Below are 12,854 nucleotides of genomic sequence, written 5' to 3' on the forward strand. Positions count from 1 at the left end.
CCTAGAAGCAAAAACAAGAGGAAATAATTTTCTGGCAAGTAAGCCCTTACTGAGAAAAGAATGGTTAGCTCATATATTAGATTACTTACAGTGTGGAAACAGGCCCTTCAGCTCAACAAGTCCACACTGATGCACAACCCACCCAGATCCATTCCCCTACATTTACCCCTTCATCTAACGCTATGGGCAATTTAGCGTGGCCAATCCACCTAACCTGCACATTTTTGGATAGTGGGAGGAAACCAGAGCACCCGGAGGAAACCCACGCAGTCATGGGGAGAATGTGCAAACTCCACATAGACAGTTACCTGAGGCAGGAATTGAACCCAGGTGTCTGGCGGTGTGAGGCAGCAGTACTAACCACTGTACCACCATGCCACCCATCATATCTTTGAAAACAATAGTCTTTCCAAATAGTAGTTTGCTACTGATGGGACTTAATTTTGGTAGAGCACATAAGTCAATTTCTTGGCACAGTCAATCTACTAGGGCAGGAATGGTGGTTATTAATAAGTAAATTTTGGCATTTCCTGGCATTATACTGAGAAGTACATCTGTGTTCCCCCAGGAGCGTAATGGGTCTTGTTCATTGGGATCAATGTTTGGTCTTTTAACATTTATGTTCTTTGGTGGTATAATAAAAAAAATCTAGTCTCCCTCCTGAATCGGCAGAGATGAACAACCTCCACTTTGCAACCTTTGTCAGGAAACGTTCAGAAGGTAGGCTACAAATATCAATATCCAATGTAATTTCTATAAATAACGAGATAATTACAATGATTCCTTGGGGCTTTCTGACAAGGCATCTGTAATTGTAGATAACACAGCTACAATTCTCGGCAAATGCTCGGGTAGAAATTATTGTGCCTTTGATTTTGCAATAAACAATTGCATCTGTGTGTATTATATATAAACATAATATAATTTGCGCCTACTTTCTACTTTAGATCAATTTCTATACAGTATGCCCTTTGTTGAAAATTGGAGAGAATTCTCTTATTTGCCTTTGTCTGAATGTTGATATATTATTGATGATAGAAAGCGGCAATTTCTAAGCTTTAGTGCCATGCAGTTGCTGGGTTGGATCCCTTTATTGATTGTGTGTCTTTTCATAATTCTGTTGGTTTGCTTTTAGCTTGATGGTGGATATTGCTCGGACAGTCCACTTTGTAAAGTACATAAAACGAATTCTGTTTCTGTGTAAAGAAACCACTATTGTGGCAACTTGTGTGTGGAATTATAAATGTGGAATTACAAAGTGTTTGAGTAAACAAGGCATATATTTGTTGCAAATTTTGATTGATTTTTCAGGCATCTTACTTTGTGTTCAGGGTGGGGATTTTATTTTAGGTTCACTAAAATAAAGCATTCTGTGATAAAATACTGAGGGAAATGCATGTTTTCATGAAGCAATGGTTAGTAACCTGAAAAACTCAAGCTATTTTGTCAGTGCATCTTTTAAAAATAAAGGTGTATCATATATGTTGCATCGTGGGTGTACTCATTATGTGTACTAAATAAATTTGCCGTCTTGTTGGATTTTTCTGGCCCACTGTATGTTCTTGTGAAAAGTAATGCCATCACCATTTTGGTGTTAACAGTCACATTGTCTGTCACTCAACCATTGTGGTAATTTTACACTGTGATAGCATTCTTAGCCCTACCGTCAGACATACTTGATTGGTGGTGGAGAATTTGATTGGTGTGTTGGAGTTAGGCACAATGGCCCGGGTGTGTAGTTACGTTTGTAGAAGAATATTAGTGTTCAGACAGCAGCACGACTCCAATATGTTGACCTCCAGGTTTTACTGAGGTGCATTTGGCTGTGCTCGTGCAAGCTATTTGTTCACTTGAGCAGCTGCAATCTTTTTACTGTAAGCAGTGAGTAATTTATATATTTACAGGGATAATTGAATGCAAATGAGGCCCTTTCCTCAAGAATCTAAATCTTCTTTGAACACCCAGCATGGGTCTCCATAGGTTCAGCAAAGTGAACAGTGAAACCAAGTTGAGTTGCAGGTGCACCTCATGGGGGGGGTCTATCAACTTCAGATAGCCCAAATTTAAAATATGTTCAATTTTTACAACTGCTTTGTCAGTTCCTTCTGACAAATACTGAGCAGCGAATTATTGCCACAATACAGACTTTGCAGAACCTTTTGAATAGAAACCAGCTCCACTACTTGTCTTTTCAGAAGGGCATTGCTTCCATAGGCTGATGCTGTCACAGTCACGCCAAGTGGTTGTAAATGTTTAGCGTGGACAGAGGTATTTACAGAAAGAAGACTGGACCTGGTAAACATGTTGGAAATAATCACTTACCTCAATTCTTTTCTTTGAGATGCCTAACAGTATTTCCCAGCAAGTGTGGCCAGAATTACAATGGTGTGCTGTGTCCTGCACACCAGGGAGGAAAGCTAATGGAAAAGCTCAACATTTCTGATCTTATCTTGAGAAACAGGCCTTCATCCAGATGTATGTCCATTGCAAGCTCATCATAAAATGAGAGAAAGGATGCAATAAGAGGCAAGCTGTGGAAGGGATACTCAGCAATCAATAAGGAAGAGAACATGAACAATATGACATTTTGTCATAAAATGGGCAGCACGGTGGCACAGTGGTTAGCACTGCTGCCTCACAGCGCCAGGGACCTGGGTTCAATTCCCGCCCCAGGCGACTGACTGTGTGGAGTTTGCACATTCTCCCCGTGTCTGCGTGGGTTTCCTCCGAGTGCTCCGGTTTCCTCCCACAGTCCAAAGATGTGCGGGTCAGGTGAATTGGCCGTGCTAAATTGCCTGTAGTGTTAGGTAAGGGGTATATGTAGGGGTATGAGTGGGTTGCGCTTCGGCGGGTCAGTGTGGACTTGTTGGGCCAAAGGGCCTGTTTCCACACTGTAAGTCTAATCTAATTTAAGTCTAATCTAAAACAAAAGGACTGTGGATGCTGGAGATCTGAAGGAAAAGCAGAAATTGTGGATAAATTCAGCAGGTCTGGTAGCATCTGGGGAGAAAGCATCATATTGAGTATTGAGTCCAGAAACTATTCATCAGTCACTGATCTCAAAATGTTAACTGTTTCTCCTTGGATGCTGCCAGAGCTGCTGAGTTTTTCCAGCGATTGTTGTTTCAGTTTGTGACACCTGGTCAGTCTGCTCAGAGCCTTACCCTGACTGTCGACGTGCTTTTAGCTGATGCCATCTGGTTTTGGAGTCTGTCAGGACATCCGCACAGACTGCTCCATCTTTACAGTGACAGACTTAGTAAAAAGGCAGCATCCCTGATACTACCTGAAGGAGGTGTGAATGGTGAGGAACTTTATGGTGGAATCCTGACTTCTGTGACCCTGTTTGCTGTTTTTAGTGCAAGTGCCAAATCATTCCTAGCTCTCTACTACACAACAAGGAGTTCTCCTTCGATAGCTCAGCTAGTTCTCCTTCGATAGCTCAGCTAGTTCTCCTTCGATAGCTCAGCTGGTAGAGCGGAGGACTGTAGAGTTAACAGAGACATCCTTAGGTCGCTGGTTCGATTCTGGCTCGAAGGAGATTCATTGGGCGGCACGGTGGCACAGTGGTTAGCACTGCTGACTCACAGCACCAGAGACCCGGGTTCAATTCCCGACTCAGGCGACTGACTGTGTGGAGTTTGCACGTTCTCCCCGTGTCTGCGTGGGTTTCCTCCGGGTGCTCCGGTTTCCTCCCACAGTCACAAAGATGTGCGGGTCAGGTGAATTGGCCATGCTAAATTGCCCATAGTGTTAGGTAAGGGGTAAATGTAGGGGTATGGGTGGGTTGCGCTTCGGCGGGTCGGTGTGGACTTGTTGGGCCAAAGGGCCTGTTTCCACACTGTAAGTAATCTAAGTAATCTAATCTAAGTTAGACAACAGCTTGCTGGAGAATAGTGTCCACATTGTAAGGTCGCAGGTAAATTGTTTGCCATTCAACCATATTCACAGTCAGAATCTGCACAACCATGTTAACCGCTTGTTTGCATTCTTACAGTTGCATTTAAAACTCAGTGGAGGTGGTTGTCCTCTTCATGGTAATTCCCTGTGCCACCAATCCACTAGCAATCAAATTGGATTCCTCCATACTCTGTTATTGTATGTATGGCACATCTGTTAGTAGTTGGATAAATTACTGTTGAGCCTCCTCATATTTTCCTCCATAACCATGGCCTATAGAGTTTAGTATCTTTGTCCAGCTGTGTTGAGCTTGTAAAGGTTTCTCCTCCCATCCTGAATCTGGACCTTCTATAGCACACTGTGTCACAAGTGTCTGCTCTTCCCTTACCCATTAATTCTGAATCACGAAGTGAAAGCCTAACTCTGTTACTGGGCCGTTCGATGTGCAGATATTTGCATTGGGGGACTGCTGTAAATTCTGTGACTGTGTTTCCATTAAGGATCATCCTCATGGATATTCATTCATAGTTATATACTTAAAGCACCCGAACACTAAATATATGGTTAAGAATTGGTTCTGACAGCTTAATTATTTACTCAGTACCCTCATAGTTCATCCGTTAAAATTAAGTCAAAGGAGTGTGATATTGTAATTTTGTCACTAGCTGCCTGTAGTTCCCAAACCTTCCACCTGGAAGCATGTGGATCTCCATGACATTCTCACCCATGCTCCTGTCCTTTTACATTCTCTGTCTCTACAAGGAACCAACTAACTGAGCAGCTGATATGACTGGGAATCTCTGAAGTTCAGGTTTTGTTGAACACTGTGGAGTTTTAACTCCAGGGTGAGTTTGAATTTCTCCCCCAGTATCCCTCTTGATTGACAGTAACGCAAAGGCTGTAGCACAAATATTAGACCAGGCAGCAGACATGATAATGATGGGGGATGTTACATGGCTGGGGAGATACAAATTGGTCAGTAGTGGTCAGTAAAGATGGAAGGTTGGGAGGAAGAAGCTGACAGATTGTGGTGTGAGTGTGGTTGCTGAAGGTTACAGATCAGAATGGGAAGACAGAGTGTGGGATGTTTTGGGAATCAGGGGAGATTGTGGATGTGAAGTAGGTTGAACATTGGGTAGGGTGGGTGTGACAAGGCTAGTTCATTGGGAATAGAGTAAGCACTCCTGCTTCTCCTGGCCTTTGAGCAGTGTGCTAAAGTCACACACATTCCAGATCCAGCCTTTCTCACAACCATTTTCCAGCTGGGTTTCCCTAGGTTATGGAAAACATATTAACAATTGTTAAAATGAAAACCTTGTTAAAATGCAAGTTCCTTAAAAAGTTTCAATGCTTGACTTTGTGGTGCAATGGTAGAGACACTATCACTGAACCAGAAACTTGGTTCAAGTCCCATGCCAGTACTTGTTGGCCATAGAAGGAGCATTGATATTGTTCAATGGGCTTCCGCCCCCTCACTGAATGGGTAACGATATATGTGTGAAGATACATTAAGAGAGAATGTCTGACCCACCTCCAGACAGTGGTTCACTTGATTCCCTGTGCTCTGCCTCACATAAAACTGGAACTGGGTGAGTTTGAGGCCTATTGTGGGCTTTGTCTTTGACATTTTTCACTTTTCCATCTGACGCAAGCCCACACATTTTTGGGTGTTAAAATCACCTTCCAACAAATGGTTGAATGTTGTTCAAAAACTGGGATGAATGGTAACAGCAGATGAAGAATTGGGAAAGTCATGAAAGTGCACCAAATAAACGAAGAAAGTAATGTTGCCCCAAATGGTGATTGTGAGGTGTGAAGTGTTGCTGAATGTTAGATGGGGAAGAGTGAAAGACAGTGAGAGCTTAAACTACATGATGTACACTGATCAGCAAATACCCACTTTTTCTTGGTCATGATATTAAACTGCCTCATACATTGCATTCAAGATAAGGCTTAATGTTCTGACTGCCTAATGACTCAATTATCTCCACACACACAAATGAGAGTTGCAAATTTCTATTTTTTTTTATTCCCTAATGGGACTTGCCATTGCTAGCCGGTCAGCATTTGTTGCCCATCCCCAGTTGCTCATGAGGTGTGATGAGCTGCTTCTTGAAGTCCATGTGCCATTGGTTCACCTACATGGCTGTTAGGGAGGGAATTCCAGGATTTTGACACAGGGACACTGAAGAAACAGTGATATATTTCCACAACAGGATGGCGAGTGGCTTGGAGGGGAACGTGCAGGTGGTGGTGTTGTTCCCATTCTTGGGTTAAGGTATATCCATCCTGCTTCTCACCTCAGTAGCAATAACAATAGTGATGGATCATTTAAATCTGGGTGCTACTCTTCATTCACTGTGCAGCTATCTCAGCGCCTAAGCTTTCCAAATTGCATTTCTATATACTGTCCCCAAAAATGTAGTTGAGATTGCATTATGCAGATCAGCATCACAGTAACTACGCAGCTTGAAGCCGCACAACAGTGGAATAAAAATTTTAAAGCCATAATTGAGCTGAAATCCAAGATTCCAACCTACTGATTGGTGTCTGGGTTTTGCCCATGTACATTCTCCCACCAACACCACCAAACCTCTTCCACCCCCAAATCCCACTTTACATAGAACAGAGCTCTGAAGCCACCTACAAGTTCATACCACTAATCCTGGCAGGTGTTTCAGTGCAGTATTAAGGTAATGTTGGCATCTATTGGCTGAGATGTTAAAATGAGGTTTCAGGCAAAAGTTGTGAAATATCCCGTGTTGTTATTATTATGCTCTCTTTGGAGGCTCAGTCTAACAAATTCATTGATAATTTCTCTCATTGCTTTTTGCAGGGGCTTGCTGTTTGCAATTGACTACAGTACATACCTACCTGGTAACTAGCATTACAAACCTGGGATTTGACTTATCTGGTACTTGTCACAGAAGTTAAAGCCTGGAAAGCAAATGTCACATGTAGGTGAGTGTCTTCAATTTCTAATGTACTCTGCTAAAGCTCTCCTTCCTTCTATATCACCCACTAACCTTTGTTGATCTCCCAAGTTCATTTTTATTTTGACAATATATTTCTCTTTATGGTTCCTCCATTCTCTTCACCATAACAGTCACCCTCAGGGTCTGGTTTCTTCTGGTTTCCTGTTATGAGCCACCAGGATACATGAACATCAACTAGTCACAAAAAGACATGACCCACTCTCACTAGTATCTTTACATACAGATGAGTGAGGACATCACTTCGACTGAAACAACATATCCATCCTAGGACAAGCCAAACAAAGACATGCATGGAAATTCCAAGAAGCATGGTATTCTAACCAGAACTCTATCAACAAACACATTGACTTGGATCCCATTTACCACCCCTTGAGAAAAAGAACAGGAAATGACATCACCACAGGAAATTACATCACCAACCCAAGGAAACCTAAACACATAAATAAAAGTGGGCTATACCATGAGTGCCTCATCAGGAGGCTCACTGATGATGTTACCTAGTATGGTGATGAAATGTCTGAAAGTGAATCTTGCAGCTCAGTGAGCAAACCTACATCCAGTGATTCTTTAGTTGAGAAGCAGCTTGGAAAGTGGTAGATTCAAAAGTTGTTATATAAATACAAACAGAGAAACAAGTATGGAAGCAAATAGTTTTTGGATTTAGTATTAACTGGGCTTTGTTTATTTTAAAAGATTTTAAAATCTTCCGTTCCCAAGTACAAATTCTTCACAATTACGAATGTAGGAACAAAGGATTTAGAAACATCCATAATCATTAAATATAAAGATTTTAACATGGCCATGTTAAATCCATAAGCAACCCTCACCCATCTTTCTGTTGTTGTCAGACTCAATTTTCTAATGTTCTCTTAGTTAGCCTCCTGTCAGCTGCTCTCTAACGTTCATAGAAAGTTTTATAGTGCATGTTTTACCAAATCACCATCTATTCATTGACTCATATTTGTTCTCTATTGCCAATGTAGTATTTTGAAGATTCTAGTTTGTTTTGAACATTTCTATAGCCTCTTTCATTTCTGTGTCTTCCTCCATCCCTACAACCTTTTGAGGACTTGTTGTTCTTCCATTTTGAACCCTGTCCATTTTTGATTTTCTTTGAAGCACCAGCGGTGGTTAGGCGTTATGGCATCTGGGTCTCGGTAATAAATTGGTCTCTGATGAATTGAAAAGGAGCAATGTTCAAGAAACAACTTAAATAATAGATCAGGAATTGTAAAAGAGTGTAGCACCTCATCCTGCTTATAATGGTGGCATACTTTTGTTCGCTGGCCCAGAGTTTCCTATTACTGGTTGAACTAACCTCAGGTTTAGTAACTACAAATAATCTCCAAAAAACATATAATTCTTTGTTTAATCTATACGTCTCCTGGACTATGAGCACTCTGTCATTACTGTTGTCTTTCTGCAACTGTCTTATTAAAGCCTGTGATGGTTTATTGCCTGCAGTGAACATTAACACACCCTGTGTGTAATGCTAACTTATGTCAGGATTACGCATGTCTTCATTTGCCCTGTACTGATACTTCAATGTTGTCTTGCTTCACAGTTGTTCTTCTAGGGCAGTTGGCTTTTCTGTTTTGTTTTGCTTTGCAAAGACTCTAGCCTGATCTTTCTATTGGTGTTACGAATACCGTCAATGATATTGTTGCTAGAATTATTTTGGAGGCAACAAATTAATGAACTGGATCTGAGATGGAATGGTCAACTCTGTTTGGTATTCCTGAATGTTTCACATCACAACATCTCCACCCAACTATTCCATCCAGTCAATCACATTTCCAACTTCAAAAGTTCTAATAGCTAAAGAACATGGTTCAAAGGAAGTAAGCAAATATTTATTTAATATTCCACAGATATTTATTCAAGGACACTTATAGCAAGTTTCAGCAGATTAATTTTAATTTTTGAAGACTTGAAGAATATCTAGAATAATTACCTAATGTGAACTGCTGTCAAAAATATGTTCAAGGGTGTATTAAAAATGATTTTAAAAAAAACATTTTTATATTTGCCTTGAAAGACATTATCATTTGAATTTAACTTCTCATCTTAAAACTTTTCATTATATAAAGCTTTCTTTTTATAATCAGAACTGAGGAACATTACATCAAATTAACGTATTTACAAATGGTACAAAAAGTGTGAACACAAGTCTTTCCTTCGATATAAGAATTTAACATGATTTAAAGTTTTGAACAAGCAGCTCTATGTAGCAAAAAATACTGCATTTCCATGACTATTTTGTAGGTGATGTATGTACGCTATATGTTTTCAATGGATAGTTTCAGGTAAAACAAATATTCCTGTATGCGATGATAACTAACAGGGTGAATTATGAGTGACTGGTAAAATGTATGGGGTTGTATAGTCCATCTGTTTATCAGATTGTATAATTTATAAGGTTATTTCATGAACATCTATTATGTTGCTCACTCTTATAGTTAATCAGAGTTATTACAAATATAGGAATTAAGGCTAATGGGTGAATTAGCAAAAAGAATAGGTAGACACAGCATATGTTTTTAATCTCCTCTTTCAATCATTGTGACCACTGAAGGAGATGCTTAATGAGAACTTTGCAGAGGTTACTGTTCATCTATTATGGTACGTGCATTTGAAAGGATTCTATGCAATCCAGAATCAAGCTTATTAATGAACTTTAAATTTTGGATCCCTTGACAAAGTGGTCTTTGAATTTTAAGCTGTGTGCATTGAAAACCTGCTGTATGGGTCAGCATTCATTTATTCATGTGGAGTTTTTTGGAATGCTAAATGTCTTTTTAATGTTACAAAGAATCCTGCTGTAATCTTCTCATTAGTTTGGTATTTTCAACATTTCACAAATTCTCAGCATACTATTTGCATCCTGTGCATTGTAAAATAAATACAATGGAAACAGCTCTTTTGCAGGTGTTTGCAGTAAGTACCCAAAGATTATGTTACTACATTTGCATAGAATCATGGGATGAACATTTTGCATTTTAATCTGACCTTGCTCGTGCTTCACTAATGCTGATCAAGTATTCAAATTTTAACTTTATAGGGCAGTATACTCCACCAATCAAAATCTGAAAATAATTTTTATTTGAGTATTTATCCATAGTTCATCTCAGACGGTCTTCTACACCTGGTTAAATTGGACAATTCAAAATTGTTTACTATTCAGAATCAGTACCTGTATCAGTTAAATTCTGTGACTAGAAACAAAGTTCATTTTGTTTTAAAATCCTTCAAACAACATCAGCCAAGGTGCTCATTATCAATGAGACCTGCTTGAGTCCTCTTGGCCCAGAATTATTAAACAAAGAAACTCAGCCATCAAGAATTGCTTGACACTTGAACCTATTGTGGTTAGTATGAAGTAGTCAGTCACACTGCTCACAAAGCTCACTGAACATACAGCTACAAATATGATTGAATAGTGTGGCTGGTTTCCTCGTACACAAAAAAAACCAAAGGAACTGTTGGTGCTGGAAATCTGAACGAAAAACAGAAATTGCTGGAGAAAATCAGTGCGTCTAGCAACATCTGTGGGGAGATCAGAATTATACTTTAGATCAGAATTATGTTACATTAGAAGATATGCCAGATGCTGAGTTTTTCCAGTAATTTCTGTCTTTGTTGCTCTTACTTTGGTTTATTTGTAAACTTTGTATTTTACATGCAAACTGCTGAGTTCACATATAGGTTTAAATGCCAATCTCTTGATGTTTTTCTGCACTTATCTGACCTTTTTGTACGTGGTCACGCATGCCTTGACATGGAACCGGCAGAATTACAATGTATTGGACGTTCAAAGATTACAATCTTGATAGTCTAGTTAATCCCTGAATGACCAAAGAAAGATACTGGCCACCCACTGATGATCTTTTTGAACTGTTGCAACTGGTCACCTGATGTAGCTTGCTAAATCTGCTCTGCTTGTCTGTGACCAAATATATGTGATTGATGCTGGTGTCTGGAATCATTGACCTTGTTTCTGATGGATTTGTCACCTTGTGAATCATAAAAATATGTTGATCCATACACGCCTATAGACTGATAATAGAAGATACATCCATTTCACATGTCCATCTTGAAATCCATATTGGCATTTAAGACAAATAATACTAATGCATGGGATGTCTGACTTGTAAGCAGGTAACCCGTTTGTGTGGAATACACTACACTGTGCCAGTTTCCTAAGTACATCTGGTGTAAGATACCATATGAGGATTATATTTGCACTTGCACTGGTGTTGATTTTAGTATTTAGTGCATATTGTCCAGTTCTTTTGGGATATATTACTCAATCGAGGCAATGCCTTCTGCTTTTGTGATAGTCTGTTTTATTGCTGTTGCCTCATGGACTTCGTTAAAATGCTCTTGTGCCATGACAGGAATTTTGGAAACTACTTTGACATTATTTCTTTATTGGCTCTTCCTCTAATGCTACAGCAGAGCATTTGTGTTGTACTTTGCTTTTCTCTGTGTGATTGCACGTCTTACACAATTTAGCCCATTGTTCTTTTGTAATTATGGCTTGTATGTATAGTAGTTGTAGCAAGACTGAGCACTGTCTTGATGGGTGGGGTACACTACATCGCATGAAAGACTTGAATGTTCCTCTGAATATATGGCTGCAATAGTTGTTGCAGAGTCAGGCACTTGCAGGTGCTGCTGGCCTGACACAATTGATTTAAACTTTGAACTGAATTAAATTAAATTTATTGTCTCGTGTACGGAGGGACAGTGAAAAGCTTTGGCTTGTGTGCAGTACAGGCAAATCACAGAGTTAAATAGCATAGAAGAGTAAATAATATGCAAACAGTGGCAAAACAAAAGTTATTAGTAATTTTTAAAAAAGTATGCTATTAAGTTTAAAGATTGTAGAACAATTGTAGAGAATAGGAAATTTAGATCTGCATGCAGGAGCTCACAAGGAGTCGACCATATCTGGTGCCATGTTGGATGGTTCCTTACATCCAACTTCAAGCAGAGCATTAATGGTATAATATTTGGATTTGTCCACAAGTGTTTCTCTGAAAGATTTGATGGATATGGAGGAAATGACCATCTCTATAGCCTTTTGGCAAAGTTGGTTTTAGCAAAATCATGACTTACCTTGCCATTGATATTTGACGATGAACTGGTTGAGCATTTCACCTGGCGAATGGCAGTATGACACAAATTCAAGGGTATGTATCCTGAAATTGACTCAAACTTTAAATAGATTAGTTGAACTCTGAAAAATTTTTGTTAGGATCTTTGTGGCCATTATCAGAGATTCTGGAGATTTTTATTCATTTTATGACTTAGTATCCAAAGTGAGAAATTGAACTGGCTGTTGATTCATTTAAGTAAAAAATGAGGTCTGCAGATGCTGGAGATCACAGCTGCAAATGTGTTGCTGGTCAAAGCACAGCAGGTTAGGCAGCATCTCAGGAATAGAGAATTCGACGTTTCGAGCATAAGCCCTTCATGATGAAGGGCTTATGCTCGAAACGTCGAATTCTCTATTCCTGAGATGCTGCCTAACCTGCTGTGCTTTGACCAGCAACACATTTGCAGCTGTTGATTCATTTGTCAGTCATCTGCTGATTCTTTTTTGAACAACTGAAGTTCTGACAGAAGTGCTAATGGGATGCCAACCCATTGCTGTATATTTGTTTTCCAGGTTTATTGAGTTCTTTATGTTTTAAGGAATGTCAGTGCAAGAACTTGTGTTGGAGTATAGTTTACCTGTTGTCTTTTGTTATTGTTTTATACCTTCCCCTTAAAAGTTGCAGCACGTTTGTGCCTGTCATGTGTAAGAAGTCAGAATGCCACTTTGGCTTTCTTTTTGTTATCGTGTCAATGGAAAAAGTAAATGGTGGAATCGATCAATGTCTGGATTCAGGTCATGCTTCTTTAATGCAGCTTCTAGAAGCTGTATTTTTTTCTAGAAGTACTTTGGAGCTG

General features: G+C 39.6%; 1 non-coding gene across 1 annotated transcript; it reads left to right on the plus strand.

The window, feature by feature from the left end:
• Positions 1-3,454: 3,454 nt before the first annotated feature.
• On the plus strand, positions 3,455-3,540 carry trnay-gua (transfer RNA tyrosine (anticodon GUA)). Its single transcript is given in 2 exon segments — positions 3,455-3,491; positions 3,505-3,540. It is a non-coding gene; the product is annotated as a tRNA-Tyr (tRNA).
• Positions 3,541-12,854: the final 9,314 nt, after the last annotated feature.

The sequence above is a fragment of the Hemiscyllium ocellatum genome, chromosome 8 (genome assembly GCF_020745735.1).
Source record: "Hemiscyllium ocellatum isolate sHemOce1 chromosome 8, sHemOce1.pat.X.cur, whole genome shotgun sequence".
NCBI lineage: Eukaryota > Metazoa > Chordata > Chondrichthyes > Orectolobiformes > Hemiscylliidae > Hemiscyllium > Hemiscyllium ocellatum.